The sequence below is a fragment of the Sus scrofa genome, chromosome 4 (genome assembly GCF_054392235.1).
Source record: "Sus scrofa isolate SSC_HxYL_T2T_F1_AM1 chromosome 4, Sscrofa_HxYL_maternal_Yorkshire_Landrace_v2.0, whole genome shotgun sequence".
Classification (NCBI taxonomy): domain Eukaryota; kingdom Metazoa; phylum Chordata; class Mammalia; order Artiodactyla; family Suidae; genus Sus; species Sus scrofa.
Window position 1 is genome coordinate 81,143,531 of NC_139386.1, and position 23,486 is coordinate 81,167,016.

Sequence of the window (23,486 nt, forward strand, 5' to 3'; positions counted from 1 at the left end):
CCATGATTAGAACACAATCCGTCTGGGTGAGGCCAGGCATCCAATAGCTCCTGAAGCTCCCCAGACGATTTCAATATTTATCAGGGCTGTGAACCCCGAAGCTGTGCTCCCACCACCCCATGATTCCCTCCACCGCGCCCCCCAGCTGGTGATGCCGAGATATCTGCAGTTGTTTCATTAGAGTGCACTTGGGGCAGCAGCTAGGTTGCTGAACAGCCTACAATGCACAGGATGCACCCCGCCCCATAACAACAAATACTGTGGCCCCAAACGTCAACGAGGCTGAGAACCCTGGACCCCAGACGTGGAGGCTGTTACCTGCACCCTCCCTCCTCACAAGGTGGCCCCCCCACCCAGCACCCCACCTGCACTGGGGACTTTGCGGTGGATGCTTGGTCTGCGGCTCCTCCCCAGATCTAGTGGTCAGAAACTCCTAGGATCCCCCCTAAAGTCTGAGAAGCCTTGCCCCCCACCCCCACCCCCCCGGGCCCTCCCTCTCCCCCTCCCGCAGCAAATCCAATCAGATAACAAATCTTGTCAATAGGTCTCTTAATCATCTCAGAAACTGTCCTCCCTTCCACCCTAGGGTCACCCTCCCAGTCCAGGACTTTGTCACTTGTCATGTCATCTTTTGCAATAACCTCCCAATCACACCACCTTCTTCCATCCGACTAGAAATCTTTACCCTTTTTGAGTGATGAAACAATGCAAGACAGAAGGAAAGTGCTGGACCTTTCCAGGGGAAAACACACACACACACAACACACACACACACACACACACACGCTTACGCACGAACTCCTACAGTACTTCGAACAATTTCAAAGGGTTCCCGGAAACTCTGAAAGCCCTGAAGCCCTCCTGAGACACTTCCAGGTAAGAACTCCACCATATCTTGGAGCAGATAGCCATCCCAACGTGCAGGTGCGATGTATGACTTGCCTCCTGAAAGCCCCAGCTCTCAGCACAGCCCCTCCAGCCACACGAAGCCTTAGCCGCTGCCCTGGTACACTGCGCCAAGGGTCGCACCTAGAGCCTGCGGGTGCTGCTTCCCCTCCTGACACAGCCTTCCTGCTGGGGGCTGGCTCAGCCCTCTCCATCCAGAGGCAGCTCGAGGATCACTTTCCCTGGGGACCCTTCCCGACCACTCACGCCCACCCCACCTTCACTCCACCTTCAAGTCTCCTTCTCTGGGTCCCCTCCATTGCCAGAGCACCTTCTGGCATCCCCTTCCTGGAGGGTATCATGTTGTGGGTTTTCTTTTGTCCTGTTAATTACCCGTCCCATCCAGGTCGGTGAACGTATCCTTCAACTCTGCAGCCGCCAAGCCTGGACTAACAGGCCTTCGGAAAGGTCCCAGTAAAAACGGAAAAGAGCAAAAACGATGCCAGCGTGCTTTTTACTCTGTCATTTACTGTTTTCAACTTCTCCCTTGATGAATTGGTATTTTTCCCTTAAAATTAGAGTTTAATTTTTTTTTCACTTTTTAAAGGTTTTTTGTTGTTGTTTTCGTTTTTTGGGGTTTTTTGTTTGTTTGCTTGCTTTTTAGGGTTAAACCCGCAGCACATGGGGATTCCCAGGCTAGGGGTCAAATTGGAGCTGCAGATGCCAGCCTACACCACAGCCACAGCAACGCCAGATCCGAGCCATATCTTCGACCTACACCACAGCTCACGGCAACTCAGGATCCTTAACCCAAGGAGTGAGGCCAGGGATCGAAGCCGCCACCTCATGATTACTAGTCAGATTCATTTCCATTGTTCCATAACAGGAACTCCTAATGTCTTATTTCTTCATCAGTGTGGTGAGTGTCTGTGTGTTGCTGATATTATTCTTTATACTTTTTTATATTCTGTAAATATTTTACACTTGTAAACAAAAACTATTAAAGATATCATCATGATAAACAAGGGACCGTACAGGCGTCTCCTGGGTTCTGTGCAAATGCACCCCCAGATTCACGTTCCTGTGATAAGGCTTCTGGAGACCCAGGTCTCATTTCCCCACGAGGCTTCCCCTGGATGCAGAGGCAACCCCAGCTGGTTGCAGGAGGTGAGAATTTAGAAAGAGTTTTCCAAGTTTGAGTGTCCAAGTGAAAAAAACTCATTAAGAAAGAAATATAGATCAGTGGAACAGGATAGAAAGCCCAGAATTAAACCCACGCACCTACAGCCAATTCATCTATGACAAAGGAGACAAGAATACACAATGGAGAAAGGACAGCTTGTTCAATCAGTGGTGCTGGGAAAACTGGACAGCCACATGGAAAAGAATGAAATTAGAACACTCCCTAACACCATACACAAAAATAAACTCCAAATGGATTAAAGACCTATATATAAAACCAGACACTATCAAACTCCTAGAGGAAAACATAGGCCAAACACTCTCTGACATAAACGACAGCAACATCGCAACATCTTCTCAGATCCACCTCTCAGAGTATTGACAACAAAAACAAAAATAAACAAATGGGACCTACTCAAACTTCAAAGTTTCTGCACAGCAAAGGAAACCCTAAACAACACAAAAAGACAACCCACAGAATGGGAGAAAATCTTTGCAAGTGAATCAACTGACAAGGGATTAATCTCCAAAATTTATAAACACCTTCTGCAGCTCCATACCAAAAAAACAAACAACCCCATCAAAAAATGGGCAGAAGATCTAAACAGACAGTTCTCCAAAGAAGACATACAGATGGCCAAAAAACACATGAAAAGATATTCAACATCACTCATTATTAGAGAAATGCAAACCAAAACCACTCTGAGGTACCACCTTACACCAGCCAGAATGGCCACCATCCAAAAGTCTACAAACAATAAGTGCTGGAGAGGGTGTGGAGAAAAAGGAACCCTAGTACACTGTTGGTGGGATTGTCAATTGGTGCAACCACTGTGGAAAGCAGTATGGAGATTCCTTGGAAAACTAAACATAGAACTACCATTTGATCCAGCAATCCCACTCCTGGGCATCTATCCAGAGAAAACCATGACTTGCAAAGACACATGTACTCTGATGTTCATTGCAGCACTATTTGCAATAGCCAAGACATGGAAACAACCTAAATGTCCATCAACAGAGGAGTGGATCCAGAAGATGTGGTACATATACACAATGGAATATTACTTAGCCATTAAAAAGAACGAAATACCAGCATTTTTTGCAACATGGATGGACCTAGAAACTATCATGCTAAGTGAAATCAGCCGTACAATGAGACACCAACATCCAATGCTTTCACTGACATGTGGAATCTGAAAAAAGGACAGATGGAACTTCTTTGCAGAACAGATGCTGACTCACAGACATTGAAAAATGTATGGTCTCCGGAGGAGACAGTTTGGGGGGTGGGGGGATGTGCCTGGGCTGTGGGATGGAAATCCTGTGAAATCAGATTGTTATGATCATTATACAACTACAGATGTGATAAATTCATTTGAGTAATAAAAAATTTTAAAAAAGAAAAAAAAAGAAACAGAGAGAGTTCCCATTGTGGCTCAGCAGAAATGAATCTGACTAGTATCCATGAGGACTCAGGTTCAATCCCTGACCTTGCTCAGTGGGTTAAGGATCTGGAGTTGCCATGAGCTGTGGTGTAGGTCACAGACATGGCTTGAATTCCGAGTTGCTGTGGCTGTGGTATAGGCAGGCAGGTACAGCTCTGATTCAACCCCTATTCTGGGAACCTCCATATGTGGCAGGTGCAGTCCTAAAAAGACAAAGAAGGAAAGAGAGAGAGAGAGAGAGAGAGAGAGAGAGAGAGAGAGAGAGGAAAGAAAGAAAGAAAGAAAGAAAGAAAGAAAGAAAGAAAGAAAGAAAGAAAGAAAGAAAGAAAAAGAAAGAAAGAAAGAAAGAAAGGAAAGAAAGAAAGAAAGAAAGAAAGAAAGAAAGAAAGAAAGAAAGAAAGAAAGAAAGGAAAGAAGGAAGGAAGGAAAGAAAGGAAGAAAGAGAGAGAAAGAAAGAGAGAAAGAGAGAGAAAGAGAAAGAAAGAAAGGGAACTTGAACTAGAATAACAAAGAAAGATTTGAGAGTTCCTGCTGTGGTTCAGTAGGTTAAGAACCTGGCTAGTATCCATGAGGATGCAGGTTTGATCCCTGGCCTCGCTTAGTAGGTTAAGCATCTGATGTTGCCACAAGCTGCAATTTAGACTCATGTGGCTGGGATCCCACGTTGCCACAATGCTGTGGCTGTGATGCAGGCTGGTAGCTGCAGCCCTGATTCAACCCCTAGCCTGGAAACTTCCATATGCTGCAGGTACAGCCCTAAAAAGAAAAAAAAAAAAAAGAAGAAGAAGAAAAGAAGGATTTGTGCCCCAGAAATTTTACACAAAACACAGTTTCACACTCCTGTGGAGATTATGAACTGGAGTATTCTGTTTATTTTAACATGGTAAGAACCTCATCAACACTTGGTCACCTGAAGATTTCTAGGTAAAATCACAGTTTACACACTCCCCATCCCCATGAAAAGAAATCTTGGGACCCTTGCTTCATAAGATTAGAGCATCCTCATTACAGAAAGGGCTTTTAGCAAAAAACAACCTCGAATTACTCTACAGCAGTGTTGTTTGATAGCTCCTACCCTTTTTCCATCACAATAACTTCTTTTACTTGGCCATCTAAAACAAACAAACAAAAGTGTCCTTTTCTTTTAAAACATTGCCTCTTTTTCACTTTGATTTACTGCCCTTTGGCTGCCAGCCCTCTGGCTCCCTTCCAAGTCATCAGCCTCCTCTAGGCTTCCTGCAAGGGAGGGACCCCAAGCTGCAGCTCAGGAAGCCTGCCCGGGGCCCGTGTTCCTACCAAGGGCCCTCTACGTGTCAGCTGCCATCTGTTCAGCTTTCTCTCCTAGCACAGGGCAGGTCCTCAGGGATGTCCACCCCCTCCCCAACCCCTCCTGCTCCGGCAAAGGCTCCATCCACAACCCCAGAGACACAGGCTAGAAGGAAAAAAGTCTTGCTCGGGGACCAACTTAGAGGAAACAGCCTCTGTGTATTTGAAAGTGGTGACAAGGGGCTACCCAGGAAAACAACGACTAATAAAATAACCCTCTTCTCTTCCGAGGATCTTAAGTCCTCATCTGAAAAAGAATGGATGTGTGTCTATGTACAACTGAATCACTTTACTGCACAGCAGAAATTATCACAACCTTGTAAAACAACCAAATCTAATAAAATTTTTAAAAATGGGAGTTCCCATCATGGCTCAGAGGAAACGAATCTGACTAGTATCCATGAGGACGCAGGTTCCATCCCTGGCCTCGCTCAGTGGGTTAAGGATCTGGCATTGCCTCGAGCTGCTTGATGTACGTCACAGTCTCAGCTCAGATTTGGCGCTGCTGTGGCTCTGGTGTAGGCCAGTGGCTACAGCTCAGATTTGACCCCTAGCCTGGGAATTTCCACATGCTGCAGGTGCAAAAAAAAAAAATCTTTAAAAAGTGGGAAAAAAAAAATTTATTTGCGCATGCGCACACATGAACTCACACACAGGATCCTAAATCTTCAATCCTGGAGTCACTTCCCTGCCTTCTATGTGAGCTCAGGTTACACATGAGTCTGTCACTACCAACAGCTAATATCACATCAGACAGAGGTCAACATCTTATAAATCAACTTTTTGGATCTTAGTTGAAAGCCCATTTGGCCAGAGTCTGGGCAGTGGGTGGGTTGTGGGGGGAGGGGTGTTACCTGACCTGAGACCAGCCCTGCGACTACCGGGCTTTATCCTGAACCAGTTACAGCACCTCCTGGAGCATTCCTTCTTCCCTGGAAAACGGGCAAGGAGACACAAATAAGACCTCTCCTAGCAGCTCCCGGACTTTCCTCCACTTCATGTAAGGAGAGGTTTTGCCTGAACTATCAGAGTATGGACTTAAAATATCCAATTCTCTTTGTTGTATGAGGAGAATTTTTAAGAGTGACAGTTTTTCTTGGCATTGAGACAAGCTCTCTGACAGGAAACTGCTCTAGAGGCTATTTTCCCAGATGAGCACCATAAGAAGAACCAGCCATATGGAATATTAGGAAGAAATATTTGTCTCCCTTTCAAGCCTGTACCCTTTGAACATACATTCCCCAACAGTTCGAAAAAAATAGCAAAGTATATTTATTTCTATAATGAAACTATTGTTTTTTCCTAGGTCCACACCTGGGGCATACGGAGGTTCCCAGGCTAGGGATCCAATTGGCGCTACAGCTGCCAGCCTACACCCCAGCCACAGCAGTGCCAGATCTGAGCCGCGTCTGCGACCTACACCACAGCTCCCAACAACGCCAGATCCTTAACCCACTGAGCGAGGCCAGGGATGGAACCCACAATCTCATCGTTCCTGGTCAGATTCGTTTCCGCTGTGCTACAATGGGAACTCCTGAAACTATTCTTTTTAAGATTATAACAAGGGAAAAAAAGTAAGTTGTTTTGGGATGTCTGTCCAATCACACATAAAATTAGTTAAGATCCCTACAGTAGGATTCACCCCAATGTTCACTGCAGCCCTATTTACAACAGCCAAGACATGGGAACAACCTAAATGTTCATCAACAGAGGAGTGCATAAAGAAGATGTAGTATATAGACACAATGGAATATTACTCAGCCATAAAAAAGAAGGAAATAAAGCCATTTGCAGCAACAAGAATGCAACTAGAGATTATCAAACTAAGTGAAGTAAGTCAGAAAGACAAATACCATATGAGATCATTTATATGTGAAATCTAAAATACGGCACAAATGAATTTATTTATAAAACAGAAACAGACTCACAGATTTTGAAAACAAACTTATGGTTACCAAAGGGGAAAGAAGGGGGTAGGGGTAACTTAAGGGTTTGGAATTAATAAATACACACTACTATATATAAAACATATAAGCAACAAGGACCTACTATATAACACAGGGGATATAGGCACTATTTCATAATAAACTACAATGGAAAAGAATCTGAAAAGGAATGGAAAGGGAATTCCCCTTGAGACGCGGTGGAAACGAACTCAACTAGTATCATGAGGATGCAGGTTCGATCCCTGGCCTCGCTCAGTGCATCGGGGATCTGGCGTTGCTGTGAGCTGTGGTGTAGGCCAACAGTCACAGCTCTGATTTGTCCCCTAGCCTGGGAACTTCCATATGTCACGGAAGCAGCCCTATAAAGCAAAATCAAAAAAAAAAAAAAGGATACAGATACATAGATATAGATGTGTATAACCGATTCACTTTGCTGTACACCTGAAACTAACACAACATTGCAAATCAACTATATTTCAATTTGTAAAAATCCCTACAGTACAAAATCACATGCACACATACATGCACACACAACACCCAAACACATGTGTATGGAAGTACATGTATTAGGATAGAGACTGATGTGTTTCTGTTCCTATGTAACAGCCCAGGGATGTTTTATTATTCAGCATCATCGATGTTCTACCTCTTCACCTGATTGAAAAGTCAACGAGTTGCCACAAAAGAACACGTGGTGTACAACTCAATTCTGATCAATAAAGCATCAATACACCACTCTGCAAATGCAAGAATCTTGCCTCCAAGGGGCCATTCACAGCTCAGGCTCTGAGGTCAGTTAGTCTCTTTCAGGAACCAACTTCCTGTTTTGTTCTATGGAATCCTTCACCACACCCACCACCCTCTGCACTATTCTTGTTCTGCTTTTCTTCTACCAACAAAATCACTGCACCTGAACAAGGAACTGATTCTTTTTTTTAAATCTGGTTTTCTCACAGAATCAATGACATAAGAGGATTAATTGTTTGTTTTCAGTGCTGACTTTTTCTCCTCCTAGGTCTATTTTTGAAACAAATTTTATTTTGGGATGTCCTGACTGGGATGATACTAAATTGGAAAGCCTGGTGCAAATTTTATTGACCTCCATTTCCTACTATAAAGGATGTTCCCCACTAATCTGTCATCTACAGGGCAGACAAAGGTTAGAGGCGAGGGAAGCCACGCCAGATGGTGCGCTCAACAAGCCCAGGACCAGACTCTTCATGTTTTGTTGGTTTGTTTTCAAAATAATGGTCAACAAGAAAGAGGAAACAACATTTGGGCATCCTCTTTCTTATTCCAAGCTGAGCTCAACTCAGTGTGCCTTGCAATACGCGTAGCAAACACAGGGTCTGGAAATAGGTCCTTATTAACTCATGCTTGGCGACGACAGAAGGAATGAATGGAATGATGAGTGGATGGATGGATAGATGGGTGGGTGGATTGGGTACATGAGTGGAAGAATAAATGAATGCGTGGTTTAATACCATTGATGGACTCTTATTTAAACAATGCAGAAAAATTCAAAAAGATCAAAGTTACCCCTTAGAAAACTATATGAATTAGAAAGTGAATATTCCCCTCATTTATTTTTCCAAAAAAAGAAAAGGTTGCAAAGGCAGACTTTCTTATTTCTTCCTTCCAATCTGCACATGTTCTATTTCCTTTTCTTGCCTTTTTGCATCAGCAAAGATTTCCAGTGCGGTGTTTAAAGGAGTGGTGAGAGAGGACTTCCTTGCCTTGAAAATTCCTTTGTCTTAGTGGGAAACCTCTCTGTTTTTCACCATTAAGTATGATATTAGCTGTAGGGTTTTTTTAGATATTCCTTATCAAGTTGAGAAAATTTTCTTCTACTCCTGAGTTTTTAAGATGAATGAGTTTCGGGTATTGTCAAGCCCCTTTTTGCATCTATTGCTTTGATCATGTAATTTTTCATTTTTAGCTTGTTGACATGCAGATTACATTGATTTTTGAGTATTGAACCAGACTTGCATGCCTGGTAAATCCCACTTGGTCATAGCATATAATTTTTTTTTATAGATCATTGGATTAGATTTGCTAATATTTTGATGGTATTCTTTTCTATGTTCATAAGAGATATTGGTCTTTAGTTTTCTTTTCTTGCAATGCCTTTGCTTGGTTTTGGTAGTAGGGTCATATGGAGCTCACAGAATGAATTACAAAATATAACCTCTGCTTCTGTTCTATAAAAAAGTGTAGAGAGTTGGTATAACTAAAATTTACCAGCAAACACATTTGGGCCTAGAGCTTTCTGTTTTGAACAGTTATTAGTTATTGCTTAAGTTTATTTAACAGATATATGCCTATTCAGATTTCCTATTTCTTCTTGTGTGTGTTTTAGTGGATTTTGTCTTTCAAGGAATTTGCTACATCTAGATTGTCAAATTTGTGAACATAGAGTTGTTCGTAGTATTCCTTTATACTCCTTTAATTTCCATGAGATCTGTAGTGATCTTTCATTTCTGATACTGGTAATCTGTGTTTTTTTTTCCTTGATTAGCCTGGGCTAGCTTATCAGTTTTATCAATCTTTTCAAAGAGGCAGTTTTTAGTTTCATTGATTATTTCTATGGATTTTCTGCTTTCTAATTTAATTCCTTCTCAGGGAAGACTTTGCATGGTTTCTGTTCTTTTAAACTTGGGGAAGCTGTGGTTTATTGCACAGAATTTGGTCTAACTTGGTGAATGTTCGATGTGAAGTTAGGAAGAATGTATATTTGGCTGTTGTGGGATGAGGTAATCTATAAATGTCAATTATATTCAGCTGATTGATAGTATTGTTGAATTCAGCTATGTCCCTCCTGGTTTTCTGCCTGCTGGATCTATCCATTTCTAATTGAAGGGTATTAAATTCTTCATATACGGTCATAAATTCATCTGTTTCTTTTTGCAATTCTATCGATTTTGTCTCACATAGTTTGACACTCTGTTGTTAGGTGCACACGTGTTAAGGTGTATTATGTCTTCCTAGAGAATTGACACCTTTGTCATTATAAATGCCCTTCTTTATCCTTGGTAACTTTCCTCACTTTGAAGTCTACATTCTGATGGAAATTAATATAGCTACTCCTGCTTTCCTCTGATTGATGTTAGCATGGTATATTTTTCTCCATCCATTTACTTTTAATGTACATTTATTTTTATATTTAAAATAGGTTTCTTCAGACTCACAGACATGGAGAACAGACTTGTGATTACCAAGGGGAGGAGGAGGGAGCTGGATTGATGGGATTTGGGGATTAATAGATGCAAACTATTACTTGGATAGACAATATGTATGGCTACTGTACAGCACAGGGAACTATATCAAAACTCCTGGGATAAGCCGTGATAGAAAATAATATTTAAAAAAGAATCTACATATATGATGACTGAGTCACTTTGCTGTACAGCAGAAATTGGCATGACATTGTAAATCAAGAATACTTTAATTGAAAATAAAATGAAATGGGCTTCTTATAGAGAACATATATCCACTCTGATCACCTCTTTTAATTGGTATATTGAGACCATTGATGTTCAAAGTGATTACTGATATAGTGACATTAATAGCTACCATTGGAGTTCCCGTAGTAGCGCAGTGGTTAACGAATCCCACTAGGAACCATGAGGTAGCGGGTTCGGTCCCTGCCCTTGCTCAGTGGGTTAACGATCCAGCGTTGCCGTGAGCTGTGGTATAGATGGCAGACGGGGCTCGGATCCCGCGTTGCTGTGGCTCTGGTGTAGGCCGGTGGCTTCAGCTCCGATTCAACCCCTAGCCTGGGAACCTTCACATGCCGTGGCAGCGGCCCAAGAAATAGCAAAAAAGACAAAAAAAAAAGAAAAAGCTACCATATTTATCATTGTTTTCTATTTGTGGCCCTTATTCTTTGTTCCTATTTTTGCCTTTTAATATGCCTTGCAATTTTTTTCTTGATAGCTGGGTGATGTACTGGCTGCAAATAGACCTTTAGTGACGGGGTGGCGCGCTGTGGGAAGAAGAGCAGTGCTCTGTGGTTTTATGATTAGGTTTCTGTCTGTTAGTGAGCCTAGGCCTCTGGACCATGAATTCTCAAAAGTTCCCTTAGATGGGACAGGATGGCTAGAGTAGACTGGAGTTGGGTATTTCCCCTCCCGTCAGCTCACCTCTGGTAATATCTCCTCAGGTTAGGTTCTAGTTAACTAGTTTCCCCCGACGGCAGGTCTTGTTCAAAGAACAGAATGCTCTGAAGTCGTTGAGAACAGTTCCTCTTCGCCTTCCCCTGCTGGAAGCACAGGGAGATTTGCCTTTGATGCTGTGGGGATCTGACTGAGCTCCTGGAGGTAAATATCAGGAACCTGTGGGTCTCTCTGGAGGTTTGTTTTTTGGGGGGTTTTTTGTTTTTTTCTTTTCAGGGCCATACCTGTGACATACGGAAGTTCCTGGGCCAGGGGTCAAATCGGACATGGATTGTCTTTAACAATTCTGAAATGCCTTTACCCTTAGGGTTGACTCACTCATCACCTGATACAAAAATTTATTCCATAACTATAAACAGAATTAGCCCACATCTTTTTTTTTTTTTTTTTTTTGTCTTTTTTAGGGCCACACCTGAGGCATATGGAAGTTCCCAGGCTAGGGGTCTAATCAGAGCTACATCTGCTGGCCTACACCACAGCCACAGCAACACTGGATCCAAGCCGCGTTTGTGACCTACACCATAGCTCATGGCAATGCAGCATCCTTAACACACTGGGTGAGGCCAGGGATCGAACCTGCATCCTCATGGATGCTAGTCAGATTCGTTTCTGCTGAGCTACGACAGGAACTCCTAGCCCACATCTTTAATAGCATATTATCTTGAGTGAGTCTTTCCCGTCTTTTCACACACTTTACCTTCAATAAGGGATGTTTGAGAATGACTGAAAATATATGTAACATAAGTGCTCATTGTGATTTTTACTTTTTAGTAGTTCAACAAAATTATTTAAATATCTATTGGAAGTTCCCTTGTGGTGCAGTGGGTTAAGGATCTGGTGTTGTTACTGCAGTAGCTCAGGTTGCTGCTGTGATGCAGATTTGATCCCTGGCCCAGGAACCTCCAGATGCTATGGGTGAAGCCCCCCAAAATAAATAAATAAACAATTATCTATCAACACAGGACATGGATTTTTACTTTCACACAAGGAAGCAGTATGTAGAAATTTGAAGTTAACTCTTTGAAGTTAAGATATAAATTTATGTGTAAAGAAGTTTAAGGAATATTGCTATAAGGTTAAAACAAACTGCATATCATTTTAAAAACATTTTGTGCTTTTCTATTTTGAATTTTTTAAAGAGCTTTACTCTTTAAAAAGGAGTGGGATGAAATGTAAAATTGGGTTGTGATGATGGTTGTACAACTACAAACATAGTAAAATTAACTGAGTTAAGGAGTTCCCGTCATGGCGCAGTGGTTGACGAGTCCGACTGGGAACCGTGGGGTTGCAGGTTCAGTCCCTGGCCTTGCTCAGTGGGTTGGGGATCTGGCGTTGCCGTGAGCTGTGGTGTAGGTTGCAGACGCGGCTCGGATCCCGCACTGCTGTGGCTCTGGCGTAGGCCGGTGGCTACAGCTCTGATTGGACCCCTAGCCTGGGAATCTCCATATGCCACTGGAGCGGCCCAAGAAATGGCAAAAAGACAAAAAAAAAAAAAAAATTAACTGAGTTAAAAAAATAAAGGGCCTTAAAAATAAATAACTGATGATTGAGCCAGAGAAGTAAAATATGTCAGTTTTTCAATCGCTGTGTTCAGAAAGCAAGTTCATACGGCGTCTCTCCTTAGATACTCACAACATATAGCATCAGGGTAGCCTTATTCCTGGTTAACTTCCAGACCAAGACAGTTTCTAGATACCACACAATTGTCTGGGTGCATCTCTGGCCTTCCAGATGCAATCCTATTTTCTGCTTTAAAAGCGGCTATCTGAAGAGCAGCCCAGGATGTACAATAAACAAAATGGGACGCTGTGTACATAGGATCCAAATTTCCAAACGTCTGCTCCGGGATTCCTCGGAGTCCACTCTCAACAAACAGGTGTTTCTCCTTTTCTCTGTTCTCTTCGGACCCCTCCGATAAACAGCCTCAAGTTTTTTATCAAGAGGAGGTCTATGACATATGACTTGAATACTTCAAAGGGCTCTAAGAATAGCACGTACATAGAAGTACAGGCCTCTGAGCAGAGTAAACAAACACGGCTCTCTCCGGAGAGGCCTCAGATGAATCCGCTTGTGTCAGACCTCTCCCAGAATTCCATTGTTGTCTCTCTTTAAGGAAAACCACTGAATCTGGGATTGGGAGCTCTTCGCAAACGTGTTTCCTTTAAAAACACAGGGAAACAGGATTTTTGGCCACAGGAGGTCAAGGTCCGCACTCTAACAGGACTGGTCCTTTTGAACTTCCTTTCGAAGAAACATTATCTGATGAAAGCTGTTAACACGGACAGCCTCTGCTGACGCTCCGGCGACGATCAATTCTGTTCATTACCCGGGAAGGAATTCAGGAAGCACACCTCCAGCACCCGCAAATCAGTTTAATGATACAAAACGTACAGCTCCAAGATCACGGGAACAGTTTTGTGAAGATGGAAAGAGTGTTTTGTCATGTTTATGGGTCCCACAGGGAACTGTATGGAGCCCTACACGTAAAGAGTCAACAATAATTATTCATTTAATGAAAACACAAGGAAAAGAAACTCATGAAAAATCAGAATTAAGAATACACAGAGGAGCTCTCCTGGGGTTCAGCCAGTTAAGGATCTGATGCTATCATTGCAGCAGCTCAGGTCACTGCTATGGGGCAGGTTTGATCCCTGGCCTAGGCATGTCCACATGCCTGGGTGAAGCAAGAGAAAGAAAGAGAGAGAGAGAAGAAAGGAAGCAGGGAGGAAGGGTGAAAGAAAAGAAAAGGAAAAAAGAATGCCAAGAAATGCAAATTAAACACTCAAACTGAGCTCCTCTGGTATTGCATTGCTTTCAGGGACCCCAATTTTATGGAGAATTATTTGCAAATATGAGTGTTGTTACCAAATAAAATTGAAATGATTTTATTAGGTTGGTTTTAGTACCACTGTCTTAGGTGTGTACAGTACTTTTTGAGCATTTTAATGAATAAATGATCCCATTTCAGCATTAACAGAAATGTCAGTGTTGTTATCTGCATTTTAAAGATGGAAGAATTCCAAAGAAGTTTACCTAAAGGCGCCCAGTGAGCACAGCTCAGAGCGTGGCTGTTATTTCACCTCTGCTCCTGGCGGTGAGACTCTTTAGTTTCTGCAAAGAGGGCAGCCCCGGAAGGTCTCATGTCAGTAAGAAGGGCTCGGTCTAGTCCTGTGCACTCGGTCCCCGGCCCCCCATCACCTTCAGCTGCAGTTTAACCTCTTTCTCCTGATACTGAAGAACCACTGAGCTTTGGTTGAGTTTTAAATTAGAAACATCCAAGATGAAAGCCCATCAAGCAGGTGAGGTGGATGTTTTGTCTCACTGGCCCGTTTTCCTCCATCTGATGGTCACATTTTCAGAGGACACTGTCAATTTCCTGCCCAGAAGGAGAATGTGTGTTTCCTTTTGCTTTAAACTGAATCATGGAAACCCATAACATTGTCTCATTCTACACCAGAAGGTGACAATTCCTAGATATTGTGGCAATTCTAAATTAGGAAATAAGAATCATTAAACAACAGAGCAGTTTGTTTACCTGAAATATCACAGTATTATTAATTATTCATCACTCAGCCTTACTCACACTTGACTCAGTTGACCTGTTTCCATTTACTATAAGGAAAGCTCGAGTTTCTCTCTCTCTCTCTCTCTTTCATTTTTTAAAGCTTTGTTGACGCATAGCTGATTGATAATGCCGGGATAATTTCTGCTCTACAACAAAGTGATTCAGTTATACACACACACACACACACACACATCCATTCTCTTTCAGACTCTTTTCCTACCTAGATGATCAGAGAGTACTGGGTAGAGGTCCCTGTGCTCGACAGCAGGTCCCCATGGGCCAATCATTCCCTATACCTCCGTGTGCATGTGCCAATCCCAAACCCCCAGTCTAGGTTCTCTTTTTAAAAACTCATTTTATTAGGAGTCAGTCTGGAGACTCTCCACCTTGTTAAAAAAAGGTTATGACATCTACTGTCAACTTACGTCTCTAAATTAATGAGATGAGAAGTAACAAGTGACTACTATACTTAACTACACTTTCTTTTTCGTGCTTAAAATGATCAGAGCACCCAGTGAAGAACCAAATGTTGCCTTACAGTATGTTAATTAGGGACTCATTACAAATGTTTTCTAGAAAGGTCCAAAATGCCTATCCAGTGAAGATATCAGCTGGATCCAAAGGCAAAAAGCAGTTACCGTCATGTCATAGTGAATCAGATGCCTGTTGGAGGGTGACGCAAACCGGCCAATGCAGTGTTTGTGTGGACCCCACCCCACAATGTTGGCAAGTAAAACTTCCCCAGGACTGCATGATTCTAGAGTTGTCCCCAGCCTTGGCCCGATATTCCAGGCAGGCTAAGAGCCAAGCCTGGCAGGGAGCCGCACAGGAAGTGCCACTCTCTGTGAAGGCTCTGGCTTCCTCTCCTGCCCCAGACTCTCAGTTCCCACGGGCAGCGGGAGTGGGAGTCTCAAGGAAATACAGACCCAGATTCGGTGTATCCACACTCTAGATAACGTGGAGTCTTTGTCAGCAGCTATGAAAATCAATAGAAGACTGGACCCCTCCCAGAACAGGCCCTTGCCCATGTCCAATAAACACACGTGCAACTGGGTAAGCAGCATTCCATCAGGCAGCATTCTACCAGCTTTTTGTTAGAATTTCTGATAATCCTATATTTGGAAATATGTATATTGGTGTTCTCTTAGAAGATACTCTTTATGTCAAAAGTGATGGCTCAGGTTCTAGAGTTTTACAACTTTAAGGCACTAAAAAGTTCCTATGGTCCAGTTGTTCCCCAAAGTAATCATAAATCCCTGCCTATCTTACCAAGAATCACCCTTCCTGGCCACAAGAAGAAGCTGAGTGTGGATGCTCTGAGCCACAGTCCAGACAAGCAAGAAAGGAAGTCTTCAGAATGACTTGAGCTTCAACCATCACACGAGACTAGCTGGGCTCAATCCACCCACAGAGCTGTGAAGAGATAATGATAATGATAGTAACAATAATCATGATGAATAATTAGTGTACACCACTAGTACAAATATATGCCCACACAAACACACACACTTACACATACATATACATATGCCTGGTTTCCCTCAGTAGCCTTGGACCTGCGGAAACAGTAGGAGAAGGATAAATCTCAAGCATCTGTATTTTTTTTACAGGATCATCAGGTTTTTTTGTTCATTTGTTTGTTTGCTTTTTAGGGCCACACCCAAAGCACATGGAAGTTCCCAGGCTAGGGGTCAAATCAGAGCTACAGCTGCCCAGCCTATACCACAGCCACAGCAACGCCCTATCTGAGCTGCATCTGCGACCCATACCACAGCTCATGGCAACACCGGATCCTTAACCCACCAGGCGAGGCCAAGGATCAAACCTGAATCCTCATGGATACTAGTCAGCTTAGTTACCACTGAGCCATGACAGGAACTCCCAGGATCATCAGGTATTTTGAATAAGCAGCCACATCTGGAAACAGCTAAAAATCTCCTAAACTCTTGTTCTTAAAACCAGATTACCTGCTTTCTCCCTTCCTATCTCACAGCGGTTCCATGGTAGAGCAGTGTTAGAAACCAGGGCACAACTCCTAGTACCCAGAGGCAAAAGTCAGAGTGCTGGAGTGAAGCTCGAAGGCCTGCCTGTTGACTCACTCACCCTCTTGTCCCCAGGCAGGGCTCAGAAGGGACCACCAGCTGACACCTGTGAATTGAAGCTTCAGAATTAGAAAGGCTGATGACATAAAAATGAACCTAGGTTGGAAATTTTCTGCAAGATTCCCTCATCGCTCATAAAACCTGGCAAACAGTAGTTTTCAGAATATTTTTTTTGATTCAAATCCTCTTCCATTACCATCAGCCTGTTTAATGAGATACCCACCAACAGCTAAGTGAATATGGGTTTATATGCCTAAAAGAGGCCTGGCTCTGGCCAGAAACAAGCAAAAGGTGTCCATCTATCCATCTGCTTCCACCATGGCAGCAAGGTGGGGCTGCTGGAGCTTCTGGTCATCGACAAGAGCAGAACTTTCTCTTTTGTGGACACTTTTGCTGTAAGCAAGCATCTCCATCACTCTGCAGCATCTGGAGGTTTCATTCGGATTCTCCTTCCCAAGACATGGAAACTCCTCAAATACCTGAAGCCTTAGGTGTGGAAAGAGAAGAGTTAGGGCATCCACTCCTAGTGATCACAGACAAGGTATGCTGGCAACAACATTCCTACTTGAAGGCAACAGAATGTAGGCTCTCTTGAAGGCTAAGATGGTGGAGAATTTCCAAGTCAGAAAACAAGGCTCAATTCCTTCCGGAAGGAAGTTTTCTAACACCAGGAAAGAACTAGAAAACTCGAAGAAGAGTCACTTGCTTTAAAGTAAGCAGAAGAAAGGAAATAATAAAGAGCGAAATGGATACTGATGAAATAGAAAACTGAAAACAATAAGAAAAAACAATTAAACCAAACACTGGTTCTTTAAGATCAATAAAATGGATGAACCACCAGCCAGACTGATCAGAAGAAAATGAGAGAGGGAGTTCCTGTCGTGGCTCAGCAGAAATAAATCCGACTAGTATCCATGAGGACGCAGGTTCGATCCCTGGCCTCACTCAACTGGTTAAGGATCCAGCGTGGCCATGAGCTATGGTGTAGGTCGCAGATGTAGCTCAGATCTGGTGTTGCTGTGGCTGTGATGTAGGCTGGCAAATGTCACTCCAATTCTACCACTAGCCTGGAAACTGTCATATGCCACAGGTGTGGCCCTAAAAAGCAAAGCAAAAACAAAAAGAAAAGAAAAAAGAAAGAAAGAAAGAAAGAAAGAAAGAGAAAGAAAAAAAGAAAGAAGAGAAAATGAGAGAATGAGAAAGAGACCATAAATCACCAGTACTACAAGACAAGTGTTATCGTTATAGGTACTACCAAAAAGATAGGAAAATATTACAAACAACTCTATGCCAATACATTTGACAAGTTAGATGAAACACACAATTTCTGAAAGACACAAATTACCAAAGTTCACTCAAGAAGGAACAGACTACCTAAATAGCCTAAATATGTTACAGAAATTGAAATTACAGTTTAAAACCTTCCCCCAAAGGAAACTACATAATCAAATAATTTCATTGGTGAATTCTATCCAAAAACATTTAAGGAGAAATAATACAAATTCTAAACAAATTCCTCCAAAAAAATTGAAGAAAAAATTTTTTTCAATTCAGTCTATGGAGTCACTGTTACTCAATACCAAAATCATACAAATTGCATTATAAGAAAGGAAAACTGCAAATGAATATCCATATTGGATGTAGATGCAAATATTTAAAACAAAAATTTTAGCAAGTTGAATTTAACAATGTAGTAGATTGGACTAAGTGGGGTTTATTCCATTTACACAGGGATATCGTAACATTTAAAAATCATTTCATGTAATTCATGATATCAAACTAAAAAAGAAAAACTATATAACTATCTCACATATTTTTTAAAAAAAAGGCAATTGCTGAAATTCCATATCCATTCCTGATATAAACACTCACAAATTAGGGTTACAAGAGAACATTCTTAACCTGATGAAGAACACATTAATAAAACCTACAGCTGGGTGCTCAGCAATAACAAACCCAACTAATGTCCATGAAGACATGGGTGGGTTTGGTCCCTGGCCTTGCTCAGTGGATTAAGGATCCCGAGATTCTGGGGCTGTGGTGTAGGCCGGCAGCTACAGCTCCAATTCAACCCCTAGCCCGGGAACTTCCATATGCCATGGGTGCGGCCCTAAAAAGACCAAAAAAAAACAAAAAATAAAAACAAACAAACAAACAAAAAAAACAAAAATCTACAGCTGGAGCTTCCTTGTGGTGCAGCAGGTTAAGGATCCTGCAAGGCCACCACAGTGGCTCAGGTTACTGCTGTGGCACAAGTTAGATCCCTGGCCTGGGAACTTCCACATGTCGCAGGCATAGCCAAACAAAAAGAAAAACAGAAAACCTATAGCTAACATCACGCTTAGTGGTGAAAATCGGAATGCTTTCCCCTTAAGATAAGAAACAAGGCAGGAATGTTCGCTCTCACTACTTTCACTCAACATGATATTCGAAGTTCTAGCCGAGTAACAGTGCAAGAAAAAGAAATAAAAGCTATCCAGATTAGAAAAAAAAAGAAGTACAATTTACATTTACTCACAGATGACATAATTATTGATGCAGAAAATCTGACAGAATTTACAGAAAAGATGAGAGAACTAGTAAGAGAATTTAGCAAGATTTCGGTTTACAATATCAATGTACAAAAACCTATTGTATTCTTACATACTAGCAATGGAAATAAGATACTTAAGTTTTAAAACATATTATTTATAATAGACCAAAAATATGAAATATTTGGAGATTAATCTGATAAAACATATCAAAGACCTGTACTCTGCACACTGGAAGATGTTGCTGACAGAAATTAAGACAAATCAATTGAGAGCTTTATCATTTCTGAGTTTGGAAGACTCAATACTGTTAAATATCAGTTCTCCCCCAATTGACCCATAGATTCAATGCAATCCCAATCAAAATGCCAGATGACTAGTTCATAGAAATTTACCAGCCCATTCTAAAATCCACATGGAAATGCAAAGAATCTAGAATGGCTAAAACATTTCTGAAAAAAAAAAAATTTGAAGATTAACACAATCTAGTTTCAAAACAGTGCAAAGCTACATTAATCAAAACAGCATGGTATTGTTGTAAATAGATCAATGGAACAAAGAGAGAATCCAGGAATAAATTCACACAAATGTAGAAGACTGACGTTTTATAAATATGCAAAGGCAATGCTGTGGGAAAAGAAAAACATTTTCAACTGATGGTGCTGGAACAATTTGATATCCACATTAAAAAATGTTATCTTTCCTTCATATATATACAAAAAATTAACATAAAATGGACCATTAACATAAATGTAATACCTAATACTATAAAACTTCCAGAAGAAAGCAATAGAGAAAATCTGCATGACCCACATCAAAGATTTCTTAGCTACAACACTAAAAGCATAATACATTAAAAAAATGAAAAATAAACCAGGGAGTTCCCTGGTGGCTCAGCAGGTTAAGGACCCAGTGTTGTCACTGCTGTGGCTCAGGTCATTACTATAGCAAGGGTTCGATCTCTGGCTCTGGGAATTCCACATGCCACAGATGCAGCCAAAAACTAACAAACAAACAAACCAAACAAACAAACTGAAGGGAGGGTTCTGGGAAGATGCAGAGTGGGACGCACCAGTAATCTATCTCTCCACTAAACAGTTAGGGTAACTAGTGTTTGATGTCACTAGTTTTGAACTCTCTGGAGTCCATTAAAAGCATGCTACTTCCAGGGGAACACTTGGACAGTAAATTGCTATTAATATCAGTCAGTTTTGCTTCTTGGCACACTGGTGGCTGCCCCCCCCCACCATGGCACAGCTGTGTACGTGTTCCTGGAGCAGCTTACACACTGCTTGTGGGATCAGGATGGACAAAGGGATTCTTCCCTAGAGATTGCGGATCTGTGTTCTGATCCTGGATTGCTCCCTCTGATCACAGAGCACAGACAACCATGCAGGCAACCCATTGTTGCTGCACCTCCCTCAGTGGAGAAAGCCCCTCCGCCTCTGGCTGAAATTACTTCCAAGAGATTTAATCTAGCAATGCCCCTTCCTCCTCTTTATTTTTTGCTTTTTCCTTTTGGGAGCCAGACCTGAGTGAATAGAATCATCAAAAGCAACTGCGTGTACATGGAAAATTAGAAAGTGAAAACACATGCCCAGGGAAAGGCTCAGAAAAGACCTGAGAAGACATTCAGTTTGCACCTCAGGCTGATTCTCAGCACAGAGGCAGCCTGCAATGATCAAAACAATAACTACAAAATAATAATAATTTTTAATTAAAAAAAAAAACCTGGGGGGGGAGAATCATTTCTAGAGCTACCATGTTACTCAAATGTCTAGAGTTCAACAAAAATCACCAGGCACATGAAGTTCTCTTGTGGCATAGCTGGCTAAGGAGCTGGCTTATCCCTGAAGCAGCTTAGGTTGCTGCTGTGGCACGGGTTCAATCCCTGGCCCAGGAACTTCAATATACTATGGGCATGGCCAAAAATAAATAAAAATAAATAAATTTCTAAAAAGAGAAAATCACAAGGCATACAAAGATGAGCAGATTATGATCCATTCGAAGGAAAAAAATAAATTAACAGAAACTGTCCCTGAAAAAGGCCTAATGACAGATATACTGGACAAAGACTCTAAAACGACTGTCTTAAAGATGCCCCCAAATCAAAAGAAAACCTGGAAACAGTCCAGAAAAATGATGTGTGAATAAAATGGAAATATCAATAAAGAGATATAAAACCTAAAGAAAAGAAAAAAAAAGAAATTCTGGGTCTGAAAAACACAATAACATGAAAAATATACTAGATGGATTCAAAGGCAGAACTGAGCAGGCAAAAAATCAGTAAACTTAAGGATAAGGGAAATTATCAAGGCTGAAGAACAGAAAGCAAAAAGATTAAAGAAAAGTGAAAGAGCTCTAGGAACTTGTGTCAGCATCAAGCAGACCAATATATGCATCTTGGAAGTCCCAGAAGGAAGAGAGAAAGAGAAAGCGACAGAGAGAATATATGAAGAAATTATGGCTGAAAACTTCCCAAATTTGACCAAATACATGACTATAAACATCTAAGAAGCCCAACACCAAAGAAGATAAACTCAAAGAAACTCACACTGAGACTTTTCTTTTTTTCTTTTTAGGGCTGCACCTGCATATGGAAGTTCCCAGGCCAGGGTTCACATCAGAGCTGCAGCTGCCCGCCTATGCCCCAGTTCACAGCACTGCTGGATCCTTAACCCACTGAGCAGGGCCAGGCATTGTACCTGCACCCTCATGGATATTAGTCAGGTTCGTTACCACTGAGCCACAATGGGAACTCCTGGAATCAAACTTTTAAAAGCCAAAAACAAAAAAAGAATCTTGAAAGCAGAAAGAGAAATAAATACATACAAGTGATCCTCAAAATTATGAGAATATTTCTCATCAGAAACTCTGGAAGCCAGAAGACAGGAGGCCAACATATTCAAAGTGCTAAAAGATAAAACTGTCCACCAAAACTCCTCTTATCCAATGAAAATATTCTTCAAAAATGAACAAATGAAGACATTCCCAGACAAACAAAAATTGTATGAGTGAGTTTTTGACCACTAGACCTGCTCTGTAACAAACAAATAAACAAACAAAAATACTCAAGGGTGTCCTGCAGTTGGAAAAAGGGGGGGCGGATACTAGACGGTAACTCAAAACCACAAGGAGAAATACAGATCTTGATAAAGGCAAATACATGAGCAATTATAAAAGATGGTGTTATTGTAACAATAGTTCGTAACTGCTTTTTTTTGTTCTACACGATTTGAGTCAATATATGTAAAGGAAAAAATTGTTGGTGAAAAAGTTGGTATTACAGAAACTTTGGTTTGTAATTTCAAACCTTGTTTTCTACATAATTTAAATGCATGTAAAAGAGCTATTAGTTTATGCTTGGGGGCACACAATGTCTAAAGATATCATCTTGTGATAACCGAAAGGGGTGGAAACAAAGCTGTAAAGGAGTAAAGTTTTGTGTGGTATTCAAGTTAACCTCGCATAAACTCAAATTAGAATGTTATAACTTTAGGATGGTAAATCCTAAAGAGTTAACCACAAAGAAAATCGCTACAGAATATACACAAAAGGAAATGACAAAGGAACTTAAGCACTCTAGTGCAAAAAAATAATAACTACACACAAAAGAGTAATGCAAGAAATAAGAAACAAAAAAAAAAAGCTACAGGGCAGATATAAAACAAACAGCACAGTGACAGAAGTTAAGTCTTTCCTTATCAGTAATTAATTCAAATGTCAATGGGTTCAACTCTTTAATCAAAAGAGAGGATTGGCAGAATGGATAAAAAGACATGACCCTAGTTTCTGTCTACAAGAGATTCACTTAGATTCAAAGATACAGGAAGTTCCCTTGTGGCACAGCAGGTTAAGGAGTCAATGTTGTTGCAACTGTGGCTCAGGTTCAATCCCTGGCCCGGGAACCTCCATATGCTGCAGTGTAGCCAAAAAAAAAAAAATCCAAAGGCACAAACGGGTTGAAAGTGAAAGGATAGCCAAAGACATTCCATGCAAGTCGTAACCAAAAGAGGTTAAGAGTGGCTATACTAATATCAGGACAAGTATATTCAATCAAAGAAGGTTAAACGGGAAAAAGAACATTATGTACTTAAAAAACACTCAACACAGCAAGAAGATGCAACAGTTAAAACATTTACACACCTCCACATCACCCAGCAATTTCACTTCTGGGTATATATTTTTAAAAAAGAAAGCACTAATTTGAAAAGATACCTGCATCCCGATGTTCACAGCAACATTATTTACAATAGCCAAAATAAGGAAGCAAGCTGTCCATTAACAGATGAATGGATAAAGAAGATGTGAGACAAATCTGGATAATAT

The 23,486-nt window shown here is 41.4% G+C and overlaps 1 protein-coding gene across 8 annotated transcripts in view; it reads right to left on the reverse strand.

Moving 5' to 3' along the window:
* LOC100627466 (uncharacterized) overlaps nucleotides 1-23,486 on the reverse strand; it is a 207,048-nt gene that overhangs the window by 162,226 nt on the left and 21,336 nt on the right. The window lies entirely within an intron of this gene.